The sequence below is a fragment of the Caloenas nicobarica genome, chromosome 1 (genome assembly GCF_036013445.1).
Source record: "Caloenas nicobarica isolate bCalNic1 chromosome 1, bCalNic1.hap1, whole genome shotgun sequence".
NCBI lineage: Eukaryota > Metazoa > Chordata > Aves > Columbiformes > Columbidae > Caloenas > Caloenas nicobarica.
Window position 1 is genome coordinate 122,218,758 of NC_088245.1, and position 14,247 is coordinate 122,233,004.

Consider the following 14,247-nt stretch of genomic DNA (forward strand, 5'->3'; position numbering starts at 1 on the left):
CATCGACTCAAATTCTACCCACCTCAGCCAAAGGCAAGAGACGTTCCTCATCAGTACATCATATTTCACTCTTGGTGGATTTGCCAGGTGTTTTATCGGAAAATTAACAAAATGTTACCTGAGTTAATGTGGCCGGTTTGCCCGCAAACTCACTTTCCTGCAAACGCTCCAGAGGTGTCCGAGGGTCTGTTCCTGTGGGTGCCTTGCTGGGACTGGAATTAGCCAGCTCAAAGCTGGTTCAACGCACATGCGCAAACGTCAGTCACTGCTTTTGTGGAGCTACAGGAATATACACCAACATTAGCCTGAAAACAGAGGATACTCTGTCACAGAAATTTACTGTCAGGAATCTACGTGTGGTCAAAAGGGATGAGGTTTGTGTGTTATGCTCCCAGGTCACATTTCTTCTATAAACATAGTTCTTCATCATTAGCCATTGGGGAGTTGTACCGTTTCACATAAACAATGATAATTTGCTGGAAGAAAAGCAGCAAGGGAGAAAGAAAATGAGAAAAAAACCTGCCACTCTCTCTCTAACAAATAACTTTTTAGAGGATGAAATACAACCTCTTTTAGTTGGTGCTTTTTCAATTACCCAATCTTACAAACTCCTGTATTTAAAAAGGTAAAAAGCTACAAAATTATCTTAACAGGCACGATATTTAAAATGGTAAGATACTTTTCAATAGGCCTTGTGCTCCTAACTTGGTAAGATGGCTATGAAAGATCTGCCTCGAAAAACCATCCTAGTAAGAGCTTCATTGTTACTACTAGGATACTTGAAACTTAATAATGCTTCATTGGGTTACAGGACAATAGGATGAAGATATTTTCTACAGCACATATGTCTGCGGAGTTCTGCTTTGATAGGAGGAAACAGCTAATAAACTGTAAATATAACATTTTAAATAAGGAGTTTTGGTAGGTAAAGATCTCAGTCTCTGAGACACTAAAAACTGCTTTTTAATATCTTCAGGTAGTACTTTCTCACATAATATCAAAGTATATTTTCCTTTATAATTTCTTTAAATGTTAAAACACTAGATTATCACACAACATACTATAATCTGATTTCAAATGAACAGATATTTCTTTAAATGTTCTTTATACTTAAGCAAATTTTAATTTACCAGAACTCAGTTTTCTCAGTGAGAACTCAGTTTTCTATTCCATGCTCTGCCCCTTGCCTCATCAGTCATTTTGCTAGAATAAATCCTGGCCACCTATTGTGCTACATCCCAAGGCAAATTTCTGCTCCTCATTGCTCAAGTCCTTTAGAATTTGCTTCTTCTGAAAAGCCCATAATGATTAACTCTGAGGCTAGTTTGATCATTATTTGGAAAGTGGAATAAACTGAATCAAATTAAAGCCATTTAAATTTTGAGTAAGTGCCATGAGCTGATTCTGTGTAATGAAAATAATCCACTTCAAATTACACCATTAGATAATTTAGATTAACTTCCTAAGTAGACAAGTCTCAGCTGTTAAGCTAGAGACAACAGATAAATATGAAAAGAAAGTGATGCAGCATTATTGTTAAGTTGGGCAAGGCTCCAATATGTGGACTAATCAGTATTAAGGTTTTGTATTTGCCACCAAAAAAATAGAAGCTACAAGGAGGAAAATCAAAGCTATACATAAAACTTTTGTGTTACTGTTTACAGAGAGTTATTCTCAAATGCAATGGAGAAACACAAAGAAGATGAGAAGACTACACCCAAATTTATGATCTATGCCCTCAGACACATGATGTGAACTGTGGAGTTGTCATATGCAGGGACAGAAGTTGTACTCGGTGATCCTTGCGTGTCGCTTCCAACTCAAGACATTCTATGATACAGAAATTTGCATTTAGATGTAAATTTGATTCAAATTTTTGGGCCATAAAGCTGAGTTTTAGTAATGTTGACCCTAGGGACAGACAAGGCAGGACTGGAGCAGAGAGGTAGATTACAGAGTTTTCCACACAGATTTTTTTGTCAAAGGACAGGGTGGGAATGGGAAGGTGAAGGGGAAGAGAGGAGGTCCAAAAGGTTTGATAAGCTCCCACAGTAAGTTCTGGAAGGACTGAGGTATACATTTGCAGAAATGCTGAAGAACCAACTTTAGAGAGCTGATCTCTAGGAGACCCCACACAAGAAACCAGCAGGAGGAAGAATTCAAGACAGCAGCAGTCTTGCTTGGAGGGCAACCTCCTCATCCCTGTGAAGGTGCTTCTGCCCAGGGGAGATGGTGGGATGAGGGACAGCACAGAAAGATGAGAGTGGCTACAAATAGCACATCAAGAGATGGACAAGGGAGTAAGATGGGCAAGAGCACCCGTGCTGTGATAAAATATAAAAAAAACCCACCCCACAGTTAGGAAGAAAAAGGTGAAGACAGAATAAAAATGTGTCTGAGAGATCAGAGAGAGGAGTCCTTTGGGGTACAAAGGAAGGAAAAGAACAAAAGCAAAGGTCCTTCTACCTTTCCATAAGCCATTTCTTCTGTTTCCCAAAGTTCTAATTAGTTTTCACATTTTGCAAATATTTGGTTCATGTTTGCTTTTCATACAACAGGGGAGGGGACTTCAGAATACTTGAAAGTATCATATCCCCTCTAAAATGAATATCCAGACTGAATGATTGGATTCAAACTGTTTCTTATAAAAATCATGAAATGTAGGTAGGAATCTAAGCAAATTCAGCATACCAAAATGAACAAAGAAGGAACTTGGGAATATGAACCATTAAAATACATAGCAACTCTCACACCTGACTTCTAATACACATTTTTTCTTAAGTTGGTAAATAACTGAAAATCAGTTTCTCAGATTTGATTTTGTTATGAAAACAAAGAAGAGGAGAAACAGCATTAGCCATGATTCAGTCCCCTGCTGGTGTTAAAGAACAGAGTATACACAGATATAGTTTTAGATTATGTCAATAAATTATTACTCCCTTCATGCTAAATTTTACATGACATTTGATGACTTCTATAAAAGGACCAAGGGTAGCAAAAATATTAGCTAACTCTTCTGAGAAAATTACCATCTTGCAAAAAACAAAGAAAGCAGTTGCTATTATACAAATGAACCACCAGCCTACACCCTCCAAACAACATGCATGTTTTGTTAGTGTAACATGCAGCAATAATGCTATTTGTGTTTTGCTAAAATGAGCTGGAAGAAGAGCAAGTCAGTAACATTTTCATCAAGATTTTCATCTTAATTCTATAATTTTTCCTATGAGAATTGAAGGTATTGCGACACCAATTTAGGAAATTTTGTCTTTAAGGACAGGACCGGAGCTGTGTGCTTAAGGTCATGGGTGTGCACAAATACCTTTCCCAAATTAGAGTGTGTGAATGTTATAAGAGCTACTCAGCACATTGCAGGATCATCTTAAAACCATTTGGTTTTGTAAGTGACACATCACTGAATTCCATTTAACATGGTGGACTACAAAGATGTCATATTTACTCCTCACTGAACAATAATTACCAGGGTGTGCAAGTTCCCAGCCCAATTCCAGAGACATGCACAACCTGCTGCCTGTATGTAGCTGTTTCTGCCCAAGAGATCAGCAAGGGGAGCCACATCTCCCTCCAAGTGAGGGATGCTCTTATGCAATGACCAGGAACCGCTGGCAGAGCTCACTGAAGTCTTTCTAGGCAAATTTGCTTCAACTGGAACCAAAAAAATAAAACAATCTTACTGGTTTGGTAAGGCTCCCCTGGTTCTCGCTCAGCAGAAGTGAATAGAAGGACTATTTATGTGAAATAATCCATTTCATAGAGGGATTTTTTATTTTGCTTTGGTCTTGTTGTGATCCATGTAAACTGATGCCTTCCTTTAGATTTCTTAAGACTCAGGTTACTTGGAAGCTGAAGGTCTAAGGGACACGCAGGAAGGCCTCTGTGCCATTCGGTACTCTATGCAAAATGTTCATGCTATTACTGGTTGATGATTTACCATAATAACATGCTGTATTATCATATTAATACTGAAAAGGAAAGATTTTTTTTGTTGTTTTTGGCAAATGTTTCTCCTATAAATAACAAATCAGGCCAGAGATGTTCAAATGCATGCAAACAGATTTCTTTAACTTTCACTGAGAAGAAAAGAGGGAACTATCAGCCAGACAGCTTCTCTTTCAGTTGTACTTCATCAAAAAAAACCCCGTTATCAGTCAAGCCAGCTGGCACATTACCTTTTCCACTGAGCCTGCATAATTTTTTTTCCTTCGTATTCTTGTCTAGACTCAATGACTGGGAAAAAGAAATGGTTCCTGCCCATTAAAAATCATAATTTCATGAGAAGACTAGGTGGTTTTCATAGGATTTTTCTTTCTTTCTTTTTTGGGGAGGAGGGGAAGGGGTGCAGGGTGGAGCTAGCTTAAATTCCTCACTTTCTTTGAGCTTTATCCACTCCTTTCTTCCTATCACGTTCCACTCCTGACTGATGTGTACAAGCATTTCTGCTTTCCATGCTATATCAAATATAGTCTCACTATGGTCATCTGATACAGCAGTTCAGCTGTTTCTGTAAGGTTTTTCCTCTGCTGTGGATTTTGGTTAGCTCCAGAGATCTAAGTTGCTTGTGGGCCTCCAATGTGCCACCTGTAGAAACTTGCATTTTATATTCCATTACTCCACCGACATGACTGAGAAACATCCCCTGCAAACATATCTTACTATTTTTATAAAGCCTTTTAATAGCATTACAGTCTCCAATTTCTTCCATCAACGGCTGTGGGATTTTTTCAATGTCTCATTATTATTAATAGCTGCTCATCCTTCATATCTCTTACCTCAAATTCACTTTCAGTTATTTCTGTGCTGACAGTTGCAGCCCCTGCACTTTATCTGATCTACCGCATGCGTCTTCGCTTTCTTGAATTATGTTCTCCTGAAGCATGGTAGACTGAGTTAGCAATTTTGTCTTCTGCCCCCAGAAACACAGCACAAATTCCACCTTCGCTAGTTCGTAGCAAACGGCTTTTAAAATTCCTTAATGAATGTCAAAATATCCTTTTAGGCTTCCCAAGATGAGGAATTCAGCCTTGTGAGGTGTTTTTTTTCATGGTACACCTAGACAAAGTCCAGAGCTTCTCAGCTTAAACATACTTTCACTGGTTTTCTTGTTTCTTCAGCAGACAGAGTACTGTAAGCTTTTGTTTTGTCTCTTTACTTGAGACTAGTCACGAACTACACAGTTCTTTCCCTCCATTTCCAGAGTGGATGAACAGAGATACTCCGTCAGGAGAAGTATAATATTTTGCCTTTTTTGCTATGGTGTCAGCTTGTGCCCATAAAAGAAATTATTCAAGCTTCATGAAGAAATCATAAACGAAGAGATGCCAGACTGAAAGAGACCTTTAAAAAAAAGCTTCATTATTATAGATTTTTGTATGGTGAGTAACAGAAGAAGTTAAGTAGTTTGTCCAAAGCTACGCTGCAAATTTGGCAGAGAGGTGAGTATAGAGCTTAAATTTCAAGAATCAGCTTGGTGCATTAATCCTCACTCCACACGCACACACGAATAATAACCAGGGGTAGACATCTCTTCAGCGCGGACAGAAAGGGGGCTGCACACATGTGAATTTACTTCTCCTCACAGGCCCAGAGGCAGGTACCGCTCCAGCCTGTGTCATTGGGAGAATGAAGAGGTTATGTGTCTGTAGACATTTTCTTCCCTCCTCTTCAAACCCAAATTTAAGAAATATTCTCTCCTTCTTCTAAATTAATACTTGAGAGGAAATCACATTGACTGCATGAGAAGTGTACTGAATTTTAAAAAGTAGGCCTGTTTGAGAAATGCATCTTCAGTGTACCATACCAAAATAGATTTCACTAAAAATTTCCCTTAAAATTTCCCTTAAGAGAACATGTTAAAATGAAGTTAACAAAAAAAAAATCAAATGCCAAGGCACTTGAGGCACTTGTTTTAATTGGCTTTAACTTCTGCAGTCTAAATGCAAAGTATGAGGCCCATTATAATTTGGATGGCTGGTGCTTCTAAACATAGCGTCAGAATTCAGTGAATGAAGAGCAGGGTGGCAGGCCAGCACACACGCTGCCAAGCGAAACAGCTACTCCAGCCACCCTGCAAAAATCAAACACACACACAGAGCAGTAGCTATAATTAGACATGAGCAAATCATGTCAGATGTGTTAAGAACCCACTTCAATTCAACTATTTCATAAGGTTTTCCAAATGTGCCCTTCCACTGAGTTGGACTGAAATGTATTTCAGACGATGATGAAGAGTTACCTTGTCAGGATTTTCTTGCTAAACTAGAGAAAAACAAGTCAGTAAAAATGTGCATGCTTAGATCTACTTTTTACTGGTTCTCCAGTTACCCCTCCTAAATCCTTCTCTGTCTTGTTTGGATTTTAAAACACGCCTTCTTGAACTCACAGCTGTGTGAGATTGGCCAGCATTCAAAAACAAGGGACAAGAAGCTTTTTATGTAATACAACTGAAGCTGAATGTGGATTCAATGATGAAGGAGAAGGTTGCAGGACAGGCAGGCTTTGATAAAGCCCTTACACAGTCATTGAAAAGATCTTCGTTATCTTGTCCCCAACTACAGCAAGCACCCACGTTTCAAAGAGAGCAGCTACAGTAGAAAAGAGCACAGGCAGCTTTTTGTATCAAGAAGGAGCAAGGAAGTTTTCTCATAACTTTCAATAATTGGAACTCATTAATACCTCCAAGGTTGGGGGTACTTTTCCTCTTCAGTATCTGTCATTAATTTTAATTAATCATTATCCATATGCTGCCCAATGCTTTTTTCAGTCCTTGGTTCCAATGAGAGTTACAGCAATGAGTTATATCACCTTAGCAGAGTAAAGCATAGAAAAGCTTTGACTTAGTCACTTTCAACTTCAGTTCAATTTCAACTTTCCAAGCAAAACAATTTCACAATATTTCACAAATAAAAGGTGAGTGGAAGGTTCTGCTACACCATACCAGGTTATATTTTTAATTCCTCTACATGTTTTTTGTCCCTTCTCATTTAACAAAAATCCTGAGTCTCTTCGGTCTCCCTCCATGAGTGTTTTTTCCATTCTCTTCATCCTTTCTTCTTGCTCCTCTCCAAGTCCTTCCCCCTAGACTTTTTCTCTGAGCTCCAGCTATCCAACTGCAGGCCACATGCCATTCAATTAATTCCTCAGTTTGGTAAGGCGCCTCTCAAGTTTCTCACAGCTTTCATGCACTTTGCCCACGTTTACCACCCCATGTCACTTACAGGATTTGCCATTGTGTTCATCACTCTCTTTCCAAATGTCTTGTAAAAGACAGAGGTCCTAATCCAGGACCTTTTGCTTGTCACTTCAAATATTGTTATTGCTTTCCTTTGCATTCCAGTAACTTCTATCCTCTATAACAGAGTCCTGTTATCTCTCTCTGCCCCCAGCTTCCCTTGGAGCACCTCTTCAAGACTAGAAACTATTTATGTGTGTGGCTATGAATCACCTGTATGCAGCCAGAGCCACACAGATGGTGGCGAAATCATCCTGTTCCCTTTCTCCAGGTACCCAGCCCCTGAGCTGGAAGACAGGGATGGGGAGCAGAATGAAGCCCCCATACTCCAAGACAAAACAGTTAGTGACCTGCTATACCACTTAGACATGTACAAGTCTATGGGGCCAGAAGGGATCCACCCAAGGGTACTGAGGCAGCTGGCAGAGATGCTCAAGCCACTTTCAGTCATTTATCAGCAGATTTGGCTAACCAGGGAGTGTCCCAGTTGACTGGAGGTTGGCAAATGTGGCACCTATCTACAAGAAGGGCCGAAAGGAGGATCTGGGGAATTACAGGCTTGTCAGTCTGACCTCCATGCCAGGGAAGTTTATGGAGCGGATCAGCCTGAGTGCCATCATGTGGTGTGTACAGGACAAGCAGGTGATCAGGCCCAGTCAGCATGGGTTTATGAAAGGCAGGTACTGCTTGACCAACCTGATCTCTTTCTATGACAATGTGACCCACTTAATGGATGACAGAGAGGCTGTGGATGTTGTCTACCTAGACTTCAGTAAAGCCTTTGACACCATATCCCACAGCATTCTCCTGGAGAAACTGGCAGGTCATGGTTTGGACAGGGGTACTCTTCACTGGGTAAAGAACTGGCTGGAGGGCTGGGCCCAAAGAGTCGTGGTGAATGGGGTTGAATCCAGTCGGTGGCCAGTCATGAGTGACGTTCCCCAGGGCTCAGTATTGGGGCCAGTTCTGTTTAGTCTCTTTGTCAATGATGTGGATGAGGGGATCGAGTGCACCCTCAGTAAGTTTGCAGATGACACCAAGTTGGGTGGGAGTGTTGATCTGCTGGAGGACAGAAAAATGCTACAGAGGGATCTGGACCAGCTGGATTGATGGGCTGAGGCCAATTGTATGAGGTTCAACAAGGACAAGTGTCAGGTTCTGCACTTGGGTCACAACAACCCCAGGCAACACTACAGGCTCGGGGAAGAGTGGCTGGAAAGCTGCGTGGTGGAAAAGGACCTGGGGGTGTTGGTCAACAGCAGCTGAACATGAGCCAGCAGTGTGCTCAGGTGGCCAAGAAGACCAACGGCATCCTGGCTTGTATCAGAAATAGTGTGGCCAGGAAGAAACAGTGAAGAGGCAGATTCATTTTCAGAAAGATCAAGACTAGATATGCTCACCCGAGGTCACAAAAAGATGAAAGAAAGATAAACCAAAATGGATTTACCATAGATGCCAAAGACCTTAATGAGTGATACAGCATACATAAAACCATCAGAATAATCAAAACTGTGTAAATACCAAAATGCCTTTTCAACAATGACTTGTTACATCAGAGCAGAAAATTTGTTTTAGATTAGTTGAGGCCACTTAATGTGTCTGCTCTTCCTAAACATAGAAGCAATTAAACTTCATTCCAAAGCTGCTTCCAGAAATGAAGTTTTATGGACATTGCTGAACTATTTGCACAACTTGTGTAAATACTCACCTTATAATGCAAAATATCTCATCCTCCTCAGGGATGAGATATTGTCACAGAGGCAGGACCAAAGAGGCAAAGAATGAAATTCTGTGATGTGTCACAGCGGTAGGAAAGAAAGGCATGGGCAGGGGGAAGGCTGACTCCACTTTAAATCTCCTTAATTCATAAGCTGCCCCAGATCTTCCAAGTTAGTGTAAGATATTGTGATTTCTCTACACTGGTTATGGACCATAAAATTCTAGATGATATCTTTATCTCCCTCATAAGTGCTATATGTTCTACCAGAACTTGCACTTTTCTTTGAAAGACTGGTACTAAGGGAGGATGCTGGAAGGCACAAAGTACTAATCAGACACAACCATAAACTCCAATTTGAACAAATACTCTCTTGCACTGTCAAATCATAACATATACATGAAAACTATCTTTAAAATAATCTTACAAAGGTACCTAAACAATTGATTTTGTCAGGGTCTTGATGCTTCACTGGTAGATATAGTATAAGAAAAAAATGCAAGATAGCATTGTAGTATAGATAAATGTTGACTGGAAATATGACAGTCTGCTCCAGTATAATTTACTGGTAATTCAGATTATAAATCTGAACTTCAAGGGCAGAAAGCTAGTGTAATAATTCAACCACCACTTAGCAGTGCTCACTTCCAACTAAACCCAATATAATGAAACTTAATCGACAAATGATTTTATTTCAAGAATTAAAGTTGAAGTTCTCAAATTCATCTCAAGTTTCCACCTCACATACCAAAAATCACAGTAACCAGGTTGTGAGTTTACACTTCCTATCATGCTTCGCTCTAGTTCCTTGTACTTTCTGTAGCCTAGAAAAAGCAAATCTCAACCTAGTGACAATAGACTTGCTTCCCATGATTAAATTCACAGACTTGAAAGTATGTCAGTTTCCAGGCATTCAGAGGTTGAAAATCTTCTATTTTAAACACAACAGTCTTATTTACAAACCTCTCTCGCCCCTTTTGCCTTTCTTTAGGTGACAAAAATAAGACGGGAGAAATGGTACAAGGTTGAATAAAGTCAACACTTTTCTGACCTTTTCTCTTTATTCTTTGCTCTTTTTTTTTTTCCCAAAGACTAAGTTAATAAATAAATAAATGAGTCTCAGGAATTAAGGTGGAAACAGGTTCTCTCAGAGTCCTTCTCTGCTGTACTTTGCCATTCATGTTCCTTCACATATAATTATTCTCCTTGGAACGTGTTTGTCTTCTTTTCTGCAGCATCCTGTCTCAAATTTTCATTTTCTTGTGGTGCTGTGTGACTTATTACTCTCCCGATAGTGTTCTCTATTTTTAAAAAACAAATTATGCTATAATTTTTATTCATTTCAGGTTGCTTCTTTACTTCTTTGTACTAACTCCAGTTTTCCTTATTCCATCTCTCTCATTCTTCTTCCTTTAACTATATGGTTTATATTCAAGTGTTTGCTTTCAAACTGTAACTAGTATCATTTAAGGCCTATATGATGTTTATATTAATCCTTTGATTCCTAAAAAAAAAAAAAAAAAAGACATTTAAAAAAATGTAGAAACAAGTATATCTTCTGGATGTTTCATTACTTCTAGGTTTTGCAGTTTGTTGTAAAATATACCTAGAAGCCTTAGGTTAATGTTTTTCTCCTGCCTTTCCCTCAAAGAAATTAGAAAACAGAGAACATGACATTAGGTCTATTACAAATATTTTCTGACACTCAAATACTGTCATAACATGGTTCCTACAAATTCTAGCAATCAAATAGTTCATGATAATATTGTGACGATAGCCAAATAGTGTGACATTAACTTTTCGGTGTCTCTGAAAGGTTTTTTTTCTTAGCATTGTATTATTTTATTCTTTAACTAACAATTTGCACGCCTACTGCATTTATTGAAAAAGCAGCAAAAATGGAAGTTGCTGGTAACTACTCATGAAATGAAGCCCCACCAGTGTAAAAGTGGTACATGTCCATAGTCCCCATAGAGAGGAATCTGCGAGAAGCACATAAATTCTACAGAGCCACCTCCAGCCATCTGCACCATTTTGCCTGTGACCAAGACATTTAAAAGCACAAAGTGTTGCTGTGGAGAATGCTTGGACATCCTCCCTCTCTTTACAGTCACCAAGACCCCCACATTAACTCCCAACTTGAGTTCTTACCTCTTTGCCTTGTGCTACCCTTCTGTTGTTTTCAGCTTAACAGAACATGCTTCACACCCATTTCACATCACGCTTTTGTACAAATGGCCTTAATCCTAAGTCGTCTCCTTTTCTAGAAAATGCTTCAAAGCCAGAAACCTAAACGCTGCTCCTCCTTTTGGATTCTCTGCTTGTCCAGACAAATCTTGAATCCTTAGTGCTCGATAAGGTAATTTTAAGAGGTCAGGTGCCCAGGGCTTCTTTTTTCTTTTTCTTTCACCTCTTTGTCTATTCTGAAATCACGTGAAAGAAGAGATACCCTTATGGTGGGTATGGGAGTCTCTCTTCGAACCCTTATGTACATGCCAGATTAGAATCCCACATCTCTCAAAACTCAGCTGCATGCTTCATTCAAGGATTAATTGGTTCGTTTGTTATATCAGATTTTTTCTCCCCTGTACCTCCATCTGCAAAAGCCTCTACGTATAAACATTACCATTATATTGTATCAGCAAACTACAGCATGCATTCTGACTCTTGACAGGATCAACTCCATACTACAGTCAAGTGGTTGGTATGGATTTAACCACAGATAAAAACGTCGCAATAGGTTTGAGGTATCAAGGTAACGAAGTAAAAATAGATGTTTCCATGATAATCAGCACTTTATTTTTGTCCATACACTTTTAGATGTATGTTATTTCCTTTTCCATGTGCTGAAGCCAATTAGGGAGGTAGACTGGAATGCTGATGAGGACAGGAGATCTGTAAGAAAGGGAGGAAAGGAGGGAAGGAAAAGGTGAAAAGGGGAAAGAGAGGAAGAGAGTGAAAAAAAAGGAAGAATTAAAAGAAAGTAAAGTAGCGGAAAGGAGGAAAAGGCAGAGACCTGAAAGGCAGCAAAATCAAAGCAGTGCATGTCTTGGACAAGCATTGAAAAGGTGAGGAAAACTGCAAAAAAGGCAGGGAGAAGTGGGGAGCAGAAGGGAAGGGCAAAGCAGGAAAGGAAAAGAAGGGGTGAAAAAATCCAAAGAGCAGCAAAAAAGAAGTCAAAGCCATGAAAATCACGGGACAACAGGAAGAAGCATGGAAGGGAAAATCAGGGGGGAAAGGACAAGATGTGAGAATCGGCAACATGAAGTCAAAGCAGGAAAAAGCAGCAAAAAGCAGGGAGGGAAAGACGAAGTGGAAGGAGGAGGAAGAGGGAGATGAGGAAAGACAGGGGAAGGGAGAAGGGAAACAGGAGAAGGCAGAATGAAAAACAGAGGGGGAAAAGAAGGGAAGAGTGAGGGATGAGATAAAAGACCTGGAAAGCAGAGACGAGAAGCCAAAGTGGGGAAAAAGTGAGCAAGGGAAAAGAAGGAAAACAAGGGGATGAGGGCAAGACCTGAAAAGCAGCAAAACAGTCAAAAGCAGCAAAAAGCACTCAAAATAGTGAAAAGCACAGAAGAAAAGAGCAGTAAAAGCAGGGAAAAGCAGAGAAAAGAAGGGGAGTGGGGGGAAAAGGCCTCAGAAGACATGAAAAGCAAGGACAAGTAGCCAAAGCAGTGACAAGCAAGGAAAACCAGAGGCCAGGAAAGGAGCCTAAAGAAGATAAAGCACTGAAAAGCAGGAAAGGGAAAAGCAGAGAAGGGAGAGGGGGGGGAACAAAACAAAACACACCTGAAAAGCAGCAAAAAGGGACACAAAGCGAAAGCAGGAAAAAGCAGCCAAAAGCAGGGAGAAGTAGTGAAAAAAACAGGGGAGGGCAAGCAGGGAAGGGCAGCAAAGAAAGAGAGGAAAAGAGAAAAGATCTAAAAAACAGCAAAAGGTCAAAAAGTGAAGTGAATTGAGAATGAGGAGAAATAAAAAAGAAAAAAGTGGAAAGAAGTCAAAGCAGTAACGAATAAGGAAAAAAACCAGACAGTTGAAAAAAAGTTAAAGCAGTGAAAAGGCTGAAAAGCGGGGGAAAGAAGAGAAGGGGAAACAGGGAAAGGAGGAAAAGAGCAGGGGAAAGACCAGAAAAGCAGTGAAAGGAAGTCAAAGCAGTGATAAACAGCGAAAAGAAGGGGAAGAGAGAGACTTGAAAAGCCATAAAAAGGAATCAAAGTCATTACTAGCAGGGAAAAGAAGTCAAAACAGCAAGCAGGGGGGGACAGCAAGGCAAATACTGCGGAGTGGTGGAGTGGAAGCAGGAAAAGACCTGAAAAGCAGCCACAAGAAGTCAAAGCACTGAAAAGCAGCGAAAAAGTGTCAAAGCACTGACGAGCAACAAAAACAAGCTAGCAGTGGTAAGCAGGGAAAGATGAGGAGAGGAGAAGAGAGGAGAAGAGAGGAGAAGAGAGGAGAAGAGAGGAGAAGAGAGGAGAAGAGAGGAGAAGAGAGGAGAAGAGAGGAGAAGAGAGGAGAGAGAAGAAAGAACAGAGAAGAAGGGAGAAAAGGGAGAAAAGGGAGAAAAGGGAGAAAAGGGAGAAAAGGGAGAAAAGGGAGAAAAGGGAGAAAAGGGAGAAAAGGGAGAAAAGGGAGAAAAGGGAGAAAAGGGAGAAAAGGGAGAAGAAGGAAAAACCTGAAATGCAGGAGAAGTCAAAGCAGTGGAAAGCAGGGAGAAGGGGGGAAAGTAAAACAGGGAAAGGTTGGGAAAAGAAATCAAGCCAGCAAAAGATGCCAAAGCAGGGAAAAAAAGAGAAGCAAAGGGCTGGGAAAAGAGTCAAAGCAATGAAAAGTAGGAAAAAGGAGCAGGAAGGGGATTAAAAAAAAAAAACCAAACAGAAGAGCAGCCAGTAGAAGTCAAAGCAACGACTAGCAGGGAAAGGAAGGGAAAAGAAGTTAAAAGATCTGAAAGGTGGTGAAAAATAGTCAAAGTAGTAAAAAGCAATGAAAAATAGTAAGACAACTGAAGAGAAGGGAAAAACAGGGAAAAGAATGAAAGGAAAGTGAGAAAAAGGGAAGGGAAAAGAACTTAAAAGACCTGAAAAGCAGTAAAAAGAAATCAAAGCAGTGAAAAGCAGGGAAAAGAAGTTGTGGGAGGAGGAAAAGACCTGTAAAGTAGAGAAATAAGTTGGAACAGTGGCAAGCACTGAAGAGAGGGGGAAAAGAAGTACAAGCAAGAAAAGCAGGGAAAGATTGAGTAGCAATAATCTGTGAGGAGGGGGAAAAAGAAAGAAAACACTTGAGA